This window comes from Bos taurus, chromosome 23 (assembly GCF_002263795.3).
Source record: "Bos taurus isolate L1 Dominette 01449 registration number 42190680 breed Hereford chromosome 23, ARS-UCD2.0, whole genome shotgun sequence".
In the NCBI taxonomy this organism is placed as follows: domain Eukaryota; kingdom Metazoa; phylum Chordata; class Mammalia; order Artiodactyla; family Bovidae; genus Bos; species Bos taurus.
In genome coordinates, this window is record NC_037350.1 from 37,232,153 (window position 1) to 37,250,601 (window position 18,449).

The window sequence follows — 18,449 nt, forward strand, 5'->3', positions numbered from 1 at the left end:
CAACAGACAGGTAAGTTTAAGTGGCTTGGGCCCACTCTGGTCCCTGCTGGGCACATGTACCCTCTAATCAACTTTCAGTCTGTGAAGAGTTATCAAGCATCCTCTCTCTGTCTCACTTCCCAGAAGTCTCTGCTAAAGCTGTGGCTAGTCTGTCTGTCTACTACTTCTGCCAAACAAGCTACAACTTCAGGTATATAGAGTCAGAGACACTCCATCCCCTACCTACCGACCCCCGCTCCCCAGCCTCCAACTTACTCACCCCTAGCCACTTGCCATTAAAGTCTAAACAGTTCTCCAAGTCAACTGAGGCTTCTTGGTGCAGCAGTGAAGCTGCTGGTCTTCACAGCCTGCTCTGCCCTAGGTGAACAACCTTGCCTATGGAGCTGGGGAAAGAAAATAACAGTACCACCTTAGACTCACACTGTTCTTACCGAAAGCACAAACACCTTAGACTCATACTGTTTTTACCCAAAGTTCAGTTGTTCCCACAAAGAAACACTTCTCAGTTTGCTGACTGCTATTGGTCAATTTCCACAGTGCCAGAATGGTTTGTTTTTGACCATTTGTCCAGTTTTATTGCTGCTTGTGGGGAGATTTGTTGACCTTCACATACAGTCATGCCACAAGCTAATCAAAGCCAAATTTTTTAAAGCAATTATTTAAAATAACTTCAAATACATAATTAGCACAGATATAAGATTCATATAAGCAATTATATGTATGTTTCATCATCCCTCAATTCAGAAAGATATATTGCTTAAACATCTCCTGTACAGACAGCTTTTCAGGACTAGAAGTAATAAAACCATTAGTCATAGCCTTTTTGTACTAATCACTTTAATAAGAAACATTAAGTACTTCATTTACTCTGAAAATTCTTGCTCTGATGGAGAAACAGCTCGACTCAGGCAAGCATTTGGCATACCAGATTTCACAGATTTCAGATAAGTTCAACTCTTCCATCACAAGTCCAGTTAATGAAGAGGTGAGCAAGATTGGCATGATAACATAATAGTTCTGAGAGATGCCAAAAGTTCAATAATGACTATGCAAAGGCATGCTATTTTCATACTAGCATGAGACAAATTTCATTATATCCTGCTGAGACTTCAGCAATATGAGCCCGTACTAATAACATTTGATAAATTATTCATCTCCACTATCTACATGCAAATAAAGGAACATATCTCTGCCGGATGATATAATGAGTTATTTTCCAATCCAATGATTCATTAAAGAGTGGCAGACCTAACAACAGTCTGGGTCTTTTTTTTTTTAATTGAAAAAATATACTACACTAAAAATAAAGTAGGAAATAATATAAAAGCCCTTCATTATATCTGGCCAAAGATGAAAGAAAGGAAATTCAATCACATAATGATTACTAAAAATAAAAATAAAAACAGGCTAGCAGTATAAAACTTTTATAACTGTTATATACCATCTCTTTTAAAAATCTTTTTGCAAACAGAATTGCTGCATCAAATTAACTCCTTATATCTACAGACCACAGAATAAAAACATATACTCTTAATACAAATCATTATCCATTATATGAGTATGTATCAGTATTACCCTCTAAAACAAATTGAAATTTGGCAAAATAAAGAATAAAACTGAAGAAGTCTTAAACAAGGTTTATCTGCAGGACAGAAAGATAGGAAAAAAGGACTCAGGAAAGGGAAACATGCTCAAGGAATAAAAATGTGGAAGGCAAAAAGGAAACTCTGAGAGCAAATTTATATTGGAAATGAACATGCTATACTTGTGAAGGGACTAAGCCACATGGTCCACCATTAGACACTCACACATGGCTTCTCTGTTCAATTCCTTCTGGATGGTCACTGATGCCTAGCACTGTAACGGAAAGAGAACGCTGTTCAATGAATACTGATTTATTTTGTGACTACTGTGAATTTCATCACCCTTTGTGGCTAAAGAGAAGGAGAGGAAGAAAAGAAAACAGGACAACAGAATTTGAAAGAAAAGCCAAGTGAAAATATTAATTTTTACATCCTTTCAATGGGCTTCCCTGATAGCTCAGGTGGTAAAGAATCTGCCTGCAATGCAGGAGACTGCGGTTCAAATCCCAGGTTGGGAAGATCCCCTGGGGAAGGAATAGGCTACCCACTCCAGTATTGTTGGGCTTCTCTTGTGGCTTAGCTGGTAAAGAATCCACCTGCAATGTGGGAGACCTGGGTTCGATCCCTGGGTTGGAAAGATTCCCTGGAGAAAGGAACAGCTACCCACTCCAATATTCTGGCCTGAAGAATTCCATGGACTATATAGTCCATGGGGTCACAAAGGGTCGGACACAACTGAGCAACTTTCACTTTTTCAATCACACATAATAAGAGGAGGAAGTATTAATAGGAACAGTTGGAAACAATTATGCTCAGGGTAACCACGTCAACTGATAATAACATGAGACCACTGAGGAGACAGAAATAAAGATGTAAGTGATTAAAACAGAAATGTATGGTTTTAATGCAACGATGAAAAAAGAAGATTGCCTTATATGTAGAATGGGACACACTCAAATGTTCTATTTCCAGAGATCTTTTATCTTTCCAATTTTCAATGTAAATTCACATTTCATCTCCTTTAAATAATGGTCAAATATGTCTCAGTGGGCTTATTAACCATCTTTAATAAACATCTCTCTAAGTTGTTACAAGTGTCACATAAAATTTGCCCTGTTAAACCAAATTTAATTTTAAGCCTGAGGCTTTCAGCAGTTATTTATAAATCAGCTACAAAACCCTGATTCTGTGCTGGTTTTTACATTTGATCTAATTCAGTAAAGAATGTTACTAAACCATTTTATTAGCTAAAATTATTACACATTACAAAGTATGGAACCTAAAGCTAGTTTGCTTTACATAATTCACTATTTATGCATACTTGTGAATTCATAATACTGATAAACCTATATGAAAAGGGCATGTTTTGAACAATAATTGCTATACTTGTTGAATCAACATTCAATGTTGTTTTGGATTTTTTAGGAGCAAATAATCTTTTCCAAATCTCACAGGGCTAACTGCACACTGAACGTTATTAGAGCTGAGGAAAAACATCCCACCCATACATACTAGAAAACCCAATCTGTCGACATATCAGGAATCCAATTATAATGGTCATTTACAAGCAGAAACATACCAACCCCTGGAATATAAGTGTATATATAAATAGAAACACACACAGAGTGATAGAAATAGGACTACCTAAAAAAAAAAATACATATTTATTAATGAAACTATGTTTCCATATAAAAATCTAACTTCCCCCTCTGATTCTTCAAACTAAAGTGAGTTGTACAAAAGCCTTAGAATATCATTACACATTACAGAAGCACTGGTAATCTGACAACTTGTGTTTCAATTGTTTATTTCTTTTCCCTTTAATTTCTTTTTCTTCTAACGGCTCTATTAACAGCCAGACTTTCCTTCAATATTTCATCCATTCCACCTAATTTTAAAGGTCATTCATTATTTCCTTAATATGTGACCACCCACCTCTACCACCACCAGAGAGGCCTCATGCCAATTTTTTTTCATCCCTTACTAACTGCTCTCACTTCACACAAATTCAGTCCTATTAATAGACATTCCAAAGACCTATCTGAACCCTAAGCTCTGGGTCAGCCCCCTGGAAAACTTCCTAATAAAGCAATCCAACACGATGCTGGGGACAGAGGGTAAGAGAAGACAGACAGATACTCAAGCAAAAATTTCTAAAAACGAGTAAATGCACTACAAACACAACTCTCACCTAAGTAAATACAGTCCCATCAATTTGAATATGGTTTAAGAATATTAGAAAGCCAATGCTCAATTTACTCTGTTTTTCTACAAAATGCTTGGCATTGTTTCTTGGCATAGCCTCCAAAGGCTTTTTAACTACTTAATTACACAGAAAAACAAAACTTTGGCCAAGTTTGTCTCTACTCCAACCAATGTCATTCTTTAGGTGTAGGCTCCTCCCAAGAAAGCCAATATTCTCCAATAGTCACACTTAGTAACTCTCTTGAAACGCTGTCATCTTAAAAGAAGAGAGCAAAGTAAAACAAAGAAGTTGGGTTAAGTGAGAGAAGCAGCTAATCTAAGCTGGAAAATTTTACCTGAAATTCCAGAATTGATGCAAAAACACAAGATCAGTACAATCTGAGTGCCAATTTTAACTACTAAGATTTCAGCAATTATGAAAATTTTTAATGTTAACTAGAACAATGACACTTAGAAAAAAGACAATAAGAGAAGAATAGTAAGAATCAATTGTCCAAAAAGACAGAATTCAAAGCGTGAATCAAAGTAAAAGTGAAGAAAGCCTACTAAAGTTCTGATGTTACCAGCATGCATTTTCAGAGTTTGGGGTTGGAGAGGAAGACAGGACAAGAATAGAATACAAAGCTTAACCCCCCTTAAAAGTTTGAGGGTTATTTCAGTATCAAAACTCTTGTTGCACAAAAATGTATTTATATTGTAATTATAATGATGTGAAATTAATGTATGATCTGGAACTATGGGGAGAAGGCAATGGCAACCCACTCCAGTACTCTTGCCTGGAAAATCCCATGGATGGAGGAGCCTGGTAGGCTGCAGTCCATGGGGTCACACAGAGTCGGACATGACTAAAGTGACTTAGCAGCAGCAGCAGCTGGAACTATGGAAGGTGTAAAGAGGAAAACATGTTGGAATGGAATGTTCTCAGGCAATTTTTTTCTTTTATTTTCACAGCGTTATTGGTGTAACTAATGGCAACTATTTTAAAGTCATCACACTGGACAAAGAATACTTATAATAAACAATCTGCATAAGCAAGGTATCTTCATTAATGGAGATACACTCTGGAGGCAAATTACAAAAAGCACTTAATTGTAAGTTTTAATTACCTCTTTTCCAAGTGGATATATGACAACTGATATTACGACAATGAGAGGAGACTTGTATGGTGCCAACGTATTTTTCACAATCTAAACCAAGTGTACATCAAAATAGTCAAATGTCCGAGCAGTCCCATGTCAGTAACTCCACCTTAGTACTGACTCTTAAAAACTCAGGTCATTGGCTACAGTAGGCTCTCCTGAATTCTAAAGTTAAGTAGCTCCAAGACTTTAACGTTTATAGCAGTAAAGCTACTCAACACTTCAGTTTCAGTAAGTAAAGCATCCACGGCAGCAAAGCAAAAACTTAATCATTGCTCATGCTCAAACCCATGTTCCCCAAATTACTGTACCAGTAATGGAAAGCAGAGATAACAGACCTAATAACAGATGGCATTCAAGGGTCCTTAAAAAAAAAAAAGAGAGAATGATATTATACAAGAATTGAGAACCTGCAAGCCACATTCAACTTTCAAAAACTGAAGCTCCAACCCCCAAGTCCAATCACAAATGAACATGTCAAGTTCCTCCTGCTATTATTCAAATCATTATAAAATATGACAGAGGAGAGGTGGAAACAGTATAAAAGCAGCCTCAAAGGAAGGAAGGTAGGGAAAGGGGCATCTGGCACTTGCTTATTGGCTTTAAATTCACACTCATGGTCCTCAACCCCTTGTGATAGGCATTATCACTGCCTTTCTGCAGAAATGTGGACAGGGAAACATGTGTAGAAATATAAGGAAAACAAAGAGGAAGCACATTTTATATCACATCACAATACACTAATGCACACGCATAACTGGAACTGAAAGTTCCAAAATGCCACAGATGAGTAGAAAAATGAAGTATGTTTGAAATATTATATTCGTTATTTAGGTACAACATAAAGACTCCCCAAATACAAACACCCTGACCCCCAAAAAACTATTCTGTTCTGAGTCACCACAGTGACTTCTGCCCTAAAGGGATTTAAGGTCTTGAGGAAAACAACTTGTAAACAAATAACTGGAATGAAGTGCCAGAGGTGATCAACATCTTTAAGTACAGTGGTTCACCGTGAGAGAGTGGTCAGCTTTCCTTAAAAAAGGAAAAAGATCAGGAAAGGCTTCAAGGAGAAATGACATGGTAGTGTGGGAGGCCAAGCAAGACAGGCGCCAAGTTACATACATGACTCCTACATACATTTCCCAGCACATCTGGACACCATATTGCTAACACAGCAAGCACAGATCTTTGCTACAATTCCTGCTTGTTCATTTTCCACTTCTTAAAACCAACCTATCACTAAAATCAGAATTCACTGAAAAGACTTATTAAGACTTGGCATAAAGGAGCTCCACTGTGAAGAACCACACCTTCAAAAATTAAATGTGTCTAAACATAGTTTATGAGGTAGAAATTATGTGGGTTTGAGATGCATTCCTAGTTCTAATCAGAAGACTGGTCAAACATTATTTTTAAAGCTTAATTCAAACCTTGAGTGTTGAATATTGGAGGGAAAAGAAAAACAACCTTAATTCAAGAAATTACAATTAATACTGATTATGAAATATTAAAGGCTGAAAGCTATCCACATCAAAATCCTCTGGTTACAGCTTCAATACTTATCTGGCCTAAACACAAAACTAGAATTTAGAACATAGGCTATATCCTTAAAAAACACAGGAGGATTTCTTGACCTAATCATTTAAGAGTAAAAACTGTACAAACTGCATTTTACTTTAAAACCCTCAAAAATTACTCTTAAAAAAACACCCAAGAGAATGCTCTGTAGAATCTCTTAGCTTTTTTTTTTTTTTTTTGGTTAGATTAACTTTTTATTGGTTGCTTAAAGTTAATGAATATTAATATTCATAGGAATATTAGGAAATCACTCATTTCCTAAATTAAATACCTTTACAACAAGATTAAGACTAAAATATGCTTTTCAGAAATTTTTTAAAAGATATAGCAAATCTTTATTGAAGTGAAGTGAAAGTCGCTCAGTCATGTCCGACTCTGTGACCCTATGGACTATACGGTCCATGAAATTCTCCAGGCTGGAATACTGGAGTGGGTATTCCCTTCTCCAGGGGATCTTCCCAACCCGTGGATTGAATCCAGGTCTCCCACATTGCAGGTGGACTCTACCAGCTGAGCCACCAGCAAATCTTTATCAACTCCTTACAAAAAAGTTTTTTATGTTGGCACAAAATTAAATCGCATGCAAAACTGAGAAGGGGAGAGAAAAAGAAATCAAAGAGGGGAACAAGGAATGTAAAAGAACAAAATATGTGAGAGAATATGACAGGGAACTAGAAACAGGTGAGCCAGGACCTTAGTCAATAGTTAGGAGGGATGGGGATAATAAATAGGTCTCACTTTCTCACTTCCCTCCATTCAAGGTAAGCAGCTTAACAGAATTTGAGATTAGAGGACTAGGTTTCAAATTATGGTACACGGCAATGTACCATAATTACGGTATAATCAGCAATGCCAGGGTTCCTGTGGAGTACAAATGAATTAACGTATACGAAAGTGTAAGCTACAAAGAGCCAAAAAGAAGTTAATTACAGTTGCTACTGTAATTAATGCAATTGTAATCCTATCAAGACCTATAATGCAAATGACGTTTCTCAAAAGAAAGAAAGCAGGGAGATTTTTACAACTTTAAAGCACTGTAAGTTAAAGTCAGATTCCATTTATCTTTAAACCTCCGGAGGGCTAGGAAATAGGTCACAAATAATTGCATTGATAATGATAATCAGGTTTTCAAATAGTTTTTTTTTTTTTTAAATGTATAAATCAAAGTAGATTCAAGGTCATCCCTCTCAGATCACTCACTCGCATTCTGATGCAATTTCTTGGATATGAAGGAAGAGAAAGAGGCAGAAGTAGGGCACCAGGAACTGTACCTGACCCTGGGTAAGTCTAAGTGTAGGTGCCCGGACAGCCATGGCTATCTTCCCACCCCAGGACACCTGAGTGACAGGATCCTTAGCATCATACCAGTGACTCACAAGGCAATGAATCCAGGTGAGAGGCCATGTGGCAGAGTCTCCAGCCCCCCCTGGCTTCCCCAGGTTCAAATAAAAGACCCTACTACCTTGCCATTCTGGCGAAGGGTCCCCCTCCCAGCAAACACTCTACAGAATCACTGCTGCAAGTGAAATCCATGCCTTACATTAAATCCTCTCAAATTACTTCCCCCCGCCTCACCCCAGCAATCCCAGCCACCAAGATGCAAAATACCTGTCTGAAAGCCCCAAAATAAACACACCCCAGGGTAGAACTGAAAGTTGCTTTAGAGAAGCACGAAACTCTTAAGCAACATTGGGAATTCCATAGCCTGTCACCACCTAGGAGAGCGATACCAGGGAATGGAATAAGGGCAAAGGACTGAGGGACCTGTCTTTATTCAAGACCCTCTTCACTGGAGAATATGAAGACACAGAGAAGAAAAATGCACAGTGTGTCTGCCACAAATGCCTTCAGATTCATTTTGTAAGTAAGACAACATAGGGGAAAAAAAGGAAAATCTGGCATGTGGAGATTAGGCTGCAAGAAAAAGCTACTGACATTACAGTAACTTTTGCTAGAGATCACTGTCCAAAATGTCACCATTTCCTTCTAATGACAGGCTCGGAAGCTCAGTTTTATACTGCAGACTCCCAACACTCCTAAAATTTCCGAGTTGAAGGGACCTACCATATCCTACAATTTATGGGCCAGGAAATGGAGAACCAAGGAGCTTGTGTGGGTTGTTAAACATGACACTGTGAGCAGCAGAGCCAAGTATTTCAGCATAACCCTGCATAGTCTCAATCAATGATTCTCACCCATTACAGCACCAGACTTCAGGGCAGCTTAAAGAAATGGTGCACTTGAATTTCAGAGTTACAATAAAGATTTCATGTGTTGGAAGGCATCTTTCATGAAGACATTTCAATTACTATTTCTTTCTTACTCAATACAGCATATGCTTTGTTATAAAACAGTAGTACTGATTAAGTTTCTACTTAAAAATGCATCCATAGTTGATCTCCTAACTGGAGATTCTGCAAATGAATTTTTCCATCTTCAAACTAGTAAGCAAAATTGGTATTTATTCTTGCAGTCTCCGAAGTAATGGCTGCATGTATGCTGTATGCTTTGTAGAGGGTTATGAGATGAAGTTTTCAAAGAAAATATGTGCATCTTCAAACATTAGATACAGAACTTTAATATTAACTGAGCATTCTTTCTCAACATCAGTTGCTAGCAAGATTAGATTTTCTAAGGAAGGGCCAATGACATCACCTAATAGAAGAAAACCTACAACTTGTCTCATTAAGTAAATTCTTCTGTCAAAATGTTCAAGAAAAAGAGAGGATCAGATTTCAATTTCTTGTCCAGTAACAGAGGTGATGGAATTCCAGTTCAGCTATTTCAAATCCTGAAAGATGATGCTGTGAAAGTGCTGCACTCACTATGCCAGCAAATTTGGAAAACTCAGCAGAGGACACAGGACTGGAAAAAGTCAGTTTTCATTCCAATCCCAAAGAAAGGCAATGCCAAAGAATGCTCAAACTACCGCACAATTGCACTCATCTCACACCCGAGTAAAGTAATGCTTAAAATTCTCCAAGCCGGGCTTCAGCATTACGTGAACCGTGAAATTCCTGACGTTCAAGCTGGTTTTAGAAAAGGCAGAGGAACCAGAGATCAAATTGCCAACATCCGCTGGATCATAGAAAAAGCAAGAGAGTTCCAGAAAAACATCTATTTCTGCTTTATTGACCATGCCAAAGCCTTTGACTGTGTGGATCACAATAAACTGTGGAAAATTCTTCAAGAGATGGGAATACCAGACCACCTGACCTGCCTTTTGAGAAATCTGTATGCAGGTCAGGAAGCAACAGTTAGAACTGGACATGGAACAACAGACTGGTTCCAAATAGGAAAAGGAGTACGTCAAGGCTGTATATTGTCACCCTGCTTATTTAACTTCTATGCAGAGTACATCATGAGAAACGTTGGACTGGAAGAAACACAAGCTGGAATCAAGATTGCCGGGAGAAATATCAATAACCTCAGATATGCAGATGACACCACCCTTAAGGCAGAAAGTGAAGAGGAACTCAAAAGCCTCTTGATGAAAGTGAAAGTGGAGAGTGAAAAAGTGGGCTTAAAGCTCAACATTCAGAAAACGAAGATCATGGCATCCGGTCCCATCACTTCATGGCAAATAGATGGGGAAACAGTGGAAACAGTGTCAGACTTTATTTTCCTGGGCTCCAAAATCACTGCAGATGGTGACTGCAGCCATGAAATTAAAAGACGTTTACTCCTTGGAAGGAAAGTTATGACCAACCTAGATAGCATATTCAAAAGCAGAGACATTAGTTTGCCAACAAAGGTTCATCTAGTCAAGGCTATGGTTTTTCCTGTGGTCATGTATGGATGTGAGAGTTGGACTGTGAAGAAGGCTGAGCGCCGAAGAATTGATGATTTTGAACTGTGGTGTTGGAGAAGACTCTTGAGAGTCCCTTGGACTGCAAGGAGATCCAACCAGTCCATTCTGAAGGAGATCAGCCCTGGGATTTCTTTGGAAGGAATGATGCTAAAGCTGAAACTCCAGTACTTTGGCCACCTCATGCGAAGAGTTGACTCATTGGAAAAGACTGTGATGCTGGGAGGGATTGGGGGCAGGAGAAGAAGGGGACGACAGAGGATGAGATGGCTGGATGGCATCACTGACTCGATGGACGTGAGTCTGAGTGAACTCCGGGAGTTGGTGATGGACAGGGAGGCCTGGCGTGCTGCGATTCATGGGGTCGCAGAGTCGAATACGACTGAGCGACTGAACTGAACTGAACATCTGAACCATCAAATTACTCTATGTTACCAGTTTTCTCACTTGTCTGTGATATATGATTTTACTGGCTATAAAATATTTTTAAGAAATTTTTCAAAGATGTCAAAATTTTATGTATTTTTTGCTCCTGGGATTTTAGATAGTGCACCTCTAACATGACCTAACATGATTTTTCACTTTGTATTTCTATTTTTATAGAACTCAGCTATAAAGTACTAAAGAAGAATTACCAATACAATTTTCTATTTTATTGACAGTCATATTGGAATAGACAACACCACAATCAACCCACAATTTTACTCTCTATTTAAAAAATGTAATAAAGCTGCTAGGATTATTTTCCCTAAGTTTACACTCTCAACTATTCTTGCCACATTTTACTAAACAAAAATAGTAGAGTCTTTAAATGAAGACAAACTTTTCCAAATAGTAAGAAAGCTCATATACACATGCAGAGTATAAAGCAGTGTACCACATACTAATTCTCTAAAAAGATAGTTACAGTAAAAGAACTTAGGTACACTGACGTTTTATTAATTATATTAATTTTAAGGACTTCTATGAGAGCCTCATAATAGGATTAATTGATCTACTTGGCATTACTAAAGAAAGTAGTGAAGTGAAGTGAAGTCACGTAGTCTTGTCTGACTCTTTGCCACCCCATGGACTGTAGCCTACCAGGCTCCTCCATCCATGAAATTTTCCAGTTAAAAGTACTGGAGTGGGTTGCCATTTCTTTCTCCATAAAGTAGAGTAAACAGAAATTGGAACTACAGGACTCAGAAATATTTATATCTGAGAATACCAAATACTTGAAAAGAAAATTATTAATCTACAGACATGATTAATGTTATTGATGTTCAAACTTTATAAACTGTTTTGACATGAACAGCACTCATAAAAGTTTAGACTACAATAATGCATTTTTAGAGAACTCAACAATCTGCAATCTGCCAAGGCAGTATCAAACTTTGCAAAGAGTTAACATGTAAGCCCAATTTTCACAGCAGGCAAGTCCTTGTTAATATTTAAACAAGGAAGGATGGAGGTGCTTTACCAGACAGATCACTGAGACCACAAACACATGGGCTGGGTCATGGGAAGCCTGAGAAGTTCAAACTTAAAGTAATTTCCTTGCCTTGCTTTGAACAATCAAATCCAGTGAACCATTATAAAAGTTATGTGAAAATTATGTTACAATCATCAACCTAACGAATTAATCAACAGTATGCACCCACCCCACTCCCACTCTGGAACAAAGAAATCGAAGTTAATGAAACACCCAAGTCTTCATATCAATAAATCCCATTATCAGTAAAGGTAGCTGCAAACCATAAGATCATGCATCTCTGAATAGAAAATATAAATGATGAACACACAAAAGGAGTGTAATTAAATTAACACAACCAAAACACATAAAACACTGAAGTTAGCACAGCAGAATTCACCTGGGAAACATATTATGCATTTGAGTTTTAAAAGCTTTAATGGCAGAAAAGTATTCGACCAACTTAAAGTTCTTTAACTACTTTTATTTTCAAAAATAAAATAAATGCAACTATTTCCCATGTTTAAACAAGACTCTTGGGAGAGCATCACTTGGCTATTTTTGAAGCAGATAAATAATACTGGGACTACTTATTATTTCTGTGGCTAGAAACAGGATTGATAATTTATAAAGTTATAGATATCCAGACAAGACACAGTGGTTTCTTCTCACGAACTGTCCTATGCAGTCATTATTCCAAACCATCTATTATAGAATAAAGTGATGTGAAGAAATCAACTTACAGTCTTCTGGGAGAATTTTGCTGTTTGGGGTCATAAAGAAATTTGCTTGGTCTTATTTCTAAAACTATTATGATTTAAAAAATGCTATCTAAAAGAAATATGATGAATAAAAAGTTCATTCTAGGACATACAAGAAATATAGAGGACAAATAAGTAAAGGTGAGGACTATGGTTATTCGGGGAAACTAAAGGAGAGGAGAGAAGGGAAAGAGAATGGAAAGAACACCAACTGACACATCTAAGGAGGCAAAAACGCAATGCTTACCAACCTGTAATCACAGGTTAATACAGAACATACAGGTAAAACAAATCGGCTCATGGAAAAAAAAAAAAAGATTGCAATAAATTCTGGCTCCTTTAGTTATCAGAATCTAACTGCACCCGTGACACTGGAAGTGCTCACAACATGTAGAACCAACATCCACCTGTTCCCACTACATTCAGACTATAGTAACAGAGGCTGTGCAGAGTGTCCTTCAAAGCATATTTTGAAAAATCAAGAAAATTATTTTACTGAAAAGCAAATACTGAAAAAGCAGATGTGATGCAATTCTATCTGTGATCCAATACTATCCCAGGTGTACGAGGTTACTTGTCCGAGCTCAGGTCACTTGCTCATTAAGTTTGAAACATCTTCAAGAAAATCTCCACTGGACTTTGTAGGGAGGTTACTCAAGTCACTAACACTGATAAAACTATACTTGAGACAGATCTGCCTTGCAGTCTCAATTTACAAAAACTTTATATTCTAAATCAGTAACAAATGCAAAGTACAATTCTGACAAAGTAAAGATTAATAGAATGTGTTAAACAAGAAAGAACTGTTCAGTGAAGTACTCTGGGAATTCAGGTCAGTCTAATCCAGGATCACATCAATTACCAAGAAGTCAGAAGAAATGGAAAATCAATTAAACTTGCAGATTGTACCATATTGGAAAGCTCTGAATTACCAACACTGGAGGCATCTGGAATTAGACTAAATGAAATACCAGCAAAACAGATAAAACAACAGAGGCCTCCTTTACTAGAGACTGATGAGGGATAATCACGAAGGTGTGATTACTCACCTAGAGCCAGACATCCTGGAATGTGAAGTCAAGTGGGCCTTAGAAAGCATCACTATGAACAAAGCTAGTGGAGGTGATGGAATTCCAGTTGAGCTCTTTCAAATCCTGAAAGATGATGCTGTGAAAGTGCTACACTCAATATGCCAGCAATTTTGGAAAACTCAGCAGTGGCCACAGGACTGGAACAAGTCAGTTTTCATTCCAATCCCAAAGAAAGGCAATGCCAAAGAATGCTCAAACTACTGTACAATTGTACTCATCTCACATGCCAGTAAAGTAATGCTCAAAATTCTCCAAGCCAGCTTCAGCAATACGTGAACCATGAACTTCCAGATATTCAAGCTGGTTTTAGAAAAGGCAGAGGAACCAGAGATCAAATTGCCAACAGCTGCTGGATCATGGAAAAAGCAAGAGAGTTCCAGAAAAACATCTATTTCTGCTTTATTGAGTATGCCAAAGCCTTTGACTGTGTGGATCACAATAAACTGTGGAAAATTCTGAAAGAGACAGGAATACCAGACCACTTGACCTGCCTCTTGAGAAACCTATATGCAGATCAGGAAGCAACAGTTAGGACTGGACATGCAACAACAGACTGGTTCCAAATAGGAAAAGGAGTACGTCAAGGCTGTATATTGTCACCCTGCTTATTTAACTTCTATGCAGAGTACATCATGAGAAACGCTGGACGGGAAGAAACACAAGCTGGAATCAAGATTGCCGGGAGAAATATCAATAACCTCAGATATGCAGATGACACCACCCTTATGGCAGAAAGTGAAGAGGAACTAAAGAGCCTCTTGATGAAAGCAAAAGAGGAGAGTGAAAATGTTGGCTTAAAGCTCAACATTCAGAAAATTAAGATCATGGCATCTGGTCCCATCACTTCATGGGAAATAGATGGGGAAACAGTGGAAACAGTGTCTGACTTTATTTTTGGGGGCTCCAAAATCACTGCAGATGGTGACTGCAGCCATGAAATTAAAAGACACTTACTCCTTGGAAGGAAAGTTATGACCAACCTAGATAGCATATTCAAAAGCAGAGACATTGCTTTGCCAACAAAGGTCTGTCTAGTCAAGGCTATGGTTTTTCCAGTAGTCATGTACGGATGTGAGAGGTGGACTGTGAAGAAAGCTGAGCGCCAAAGAATTGATGCTTTTGAACTGTGGTGTTGAAGAAGACTCTTGAGAGTCCCTTGGACTGCAAGGAGATCCAACCAGTCCATTCTAAAGGAGATCAGCCTTGGGTGTTCTTTGGAAGGACTGATGCTAAAGCTGAAACTCCAATACTTTGGCCACCTCATGCGAAGAGTTGACTCATTGGAAAAGACCCTGATGCTGGGAGGGATTGGGGGCAGGAGGAGAAGGGGAGCACAGAGCATGAGATGGGTGGATGGCATCACCAACTCGATGGAGAGGAGTTTGAGTAAACTCCGGGAGTTGGTGATGGACAGGGAGGCCTGGCATGCTGTGATTCATGGGGTCGCAAAGAGTTGGACAGGACTGAGCGAGTGAACTCTACTGAACTGAAATCCTTTAAATACTGTACTCCTTCCATTAGCTTCAGCTACATATCTTGTTGAACTGTGGAGATGACACAGAAGAAAATCCTAAAGTCATTATAATTTGGCCTCTCCTAAAGCAAATGATATATATGGATGGTATTTTCAGGCCACTAGTGTTAAACATTGAGAAGTCTTAAAGCGTTAACTTAAATTCTCCATTTTCCTCCAACCAAGAGAGACATAAAAGGAATATGCTTTATACAGTTTTACTATAATTATCTGGGTTGGCCAAAACATTCATTTGGGTTTTCCCATAACAATTTACAGAAAATCCTGAATGAACATTTTGGCCAACCCAATACAATAGATTTAAATGTTTTTGTCACCAATGTATCTTACTAATATGGTTTTTTAAAAAACATGACTTCATTTAATGTAAAAACCACACAAACAGGCTGTGGTAGAGGCTGTGTGTCCAAATCCCCATCAAGGAAGACATATGAGGGAGCCCCACAGGCATCAAATGTGGAAACAGAACAGTTACAGCAGAATACCCTGGTCAGCCTGTACTCCATCTGGCCCTTCTGGGCAGAGCCTCCTTCTCCACCGAGCATCTATCAACCAGGGCCCCAGCAAAGCAGATGGCACACTGCATAATGGAAGAGGTTTTAATAAAGGCACTAATTACTAAAGTTTGGCAAGGTTAGGAAGACCAACAAGAGACAATGCAAGACTCTCAGGCAAGCAACAACAGGATGCTCTTTCCAGCCTTGTGCCTGAAAAAGCAAAGGAAAAGAAGAGCTACAGGAACCAGGAGAAAAACAGATGACTAGAGAGGGCCACCTGATAGGAGTTACGACCTTCGGGTTAGGATGAGCAGGAAAGAAGGAACTGAGAGAAGGGAATGAACCCTCCCATTTCATACTCTAATCACACCTCTAACTGGAGAAATGCAACTAGACGCCAGGTAACAGGGATCCTACCAATGTAGTCCACACAGCTCTGCCTCCATGGACACACGTCGAGGTGAGGAAGGGTGGGGAATGGGTCTGGCAGGCAAACAGAACTTCTCTGCTATGTGTAAGTTCCTAAGACAAATGTAGAGCAAGTTGCAAATAATATACAGGACAGTATATCAACATTCCATCAAACAGTCCAGTTGGCTGGAGCAAAAGGCTTAGTATGGAAGTGATGGAAGAAACAGTGGAAATGGCGGAATGAGGCAGAAGTCACCAGTTAACTTGGTACGTAACAGGCAACCGTTGAAGGTATGCATGCAGGAGAGGAAAACATTTCCAGAACATGAGGGCCATAGACACAGTCCAATTGAAAGGAGCATCTCTGCTATTGAACGTGAGTTAGATTATTCCAGCAGTCTAAGTATTAAAGAGGTAGAAATAAATACACAAGAATTTTCCCCTAGTATATCCCAGGCATTGCAAAAGTCTTACCCATTTAATCCTCTCCATTTTAAACTGAGCCTCAGAGAAATAACTTACTGCAAGACAGACAGAAAGTAGTTAACTGCTATAAGGACCACATTATTTCACTAACTTGTGCTGTCTTAATGAAAGTAAGGATTGGCAGAAGAAATAGAAAGCAAAGAATGGAAAAATCAGTTCCAGATTTCCATTAACCAGATTTCAGATGAGTCACATAACTCCTTCCTGGATCAGCTTCCTGATCTGCAAACTAAGGATATCTACCAAAATTATTTCTTCTGTCTCTAAAATTATCTTGTATTCAGTTCGGTTCAGTCGCTCAGTCGTGTCTGACTCTTTGTGACCCCATGGACTGTAGCATGCCAGGCCTCCAGGTCTACCACCAGTCTCAGAGTTTACTCAAAACTCAAGTCCATTGAGTTGGTGATGCCATTCAACCATCTCATCCTCTGTCATCCCCTTTTCCTCCTGCCTTCAATCTTTCCCAGCATCAGGGTCTTTTCCAATGAGTCAGGTTCTTCACATCAGGTGGCCAAAGTATTGGAGTTTTAGCTTCAACATCAGTTCTTTCAATGAACACCCAGTACTGATCTCCTTTAGGATGGACTGGTTGGATCTCCTTGCAGTCCAAGGGACTCTCAAGAGTCTTCTCCAACACCACAGTTCAAAAGCATCAATTCTTCGGCGCTCAGCTTTCTTTATAGTCCAACTCTCACATCCATATATGACTACTAGAAAAACCAAAGCTTTGACAAGACAGACCTTTGTTGGCAAAGTAATGTCTCTGTTTTTTAATAAGCTGTCTAGGTTGGTCATAGCTTTTCTTCCAAGGAACAGGTGTCTTTTAATTTCATGGCTGCAATCACCATCTGAAGTGATTTTGGAGCCCAGAAAAATAAAGTCTGACACTGTTTCCACTGTTTCCCCATTTATTTGCCATGAAGTGATGGGACCGGATGCCATGATCTTAGTTTTCTGAATGTTGAGTTTTAAGCCGGCTTTTTCATTCTCCTCTTTCACTTTCATCAAGAGGCTCTTTAGTTCTTCTTCGCTTTCTGCCATAAGGGTGGTGTCATCTGCCTATCTGAGGTTATTGATATTTCTCCCAGTAATCTTGATTCCAGCTTGTGCTTCTTCCAGCCCAGCATTTCTCATGATGTACTCTGCATATAAGTTAAATAAGCGGGGTGACAAAGTACTGCCTTGACGTACTCCTTTCCTGATTTGTATTACTAAGATTTAAATCCTCAACCTTCCCATCCTCAAACCAACCTGCCAGTGAACACCCACTTCAACTCCACATCAACTTCATCTTCAACTCAACTCTTGCTGTAGACTATCAAAAACTCAACTACAATCTCTCCAATAAATCTACTTAAGCAAAACTCTTTAGAGAGAGGCTATCCATAATTAAACCAACCTGGAAGTGATAGGCCTTCTGTGATACTGTGATACAGAAATACATAACCGTCCCTCATTCCTGGTACCAATTTCCTAAAACTCTTATTACTTCCTGAGTGACAACAGTGAGAGGGGCATCTTTTGTTATTCATAATAAGCTCCTTTCGAGCAAATCTGAATCTGTACCAATGAGTTAACTCCTGCAGCAAGAGGCTGGTTGGTATCATCCCTGATGCCATGTGATGTGAAGCATCTTTTCATATGGTTATTTTCCACCTGTGTATCTTTGGGGACATTTCTGATACAGTCACTGGCCCATTTCTTCATCAGGTTGTTTATTTTCCAATTGCTGGGTTTTAAGAGGTATTCTGTGTACTTTACATTACAGTTAATCAGGTATGTCTTTTGCAAAAGTCTGTGGATCATCTTCCCATTCTCTCGATGCTATGTTTTGCAGAGCAGAAGTTTTTAATTTTATCGAGGTTCAACTCATCAATTATCTTTCACAGACAGTCCCTCT

The 18,449-nt window shown here is 38.7% G+C and overlaps 1 protein-coding gene across 6 annotated transcripts in view; it reads right to left on the reverse strand.

The window, feature by feature from the left end:
* CDKAL1 (CDK5 regulatory subunit associated protein 1 like 1) overlaps nucleotides 1-18,449 on the reverse strand; it is a 739,806-nt gene that overhangs the window by 499,541 nt on the left and 221,816 nt on the right. The window lies entirely within an intron of this gene.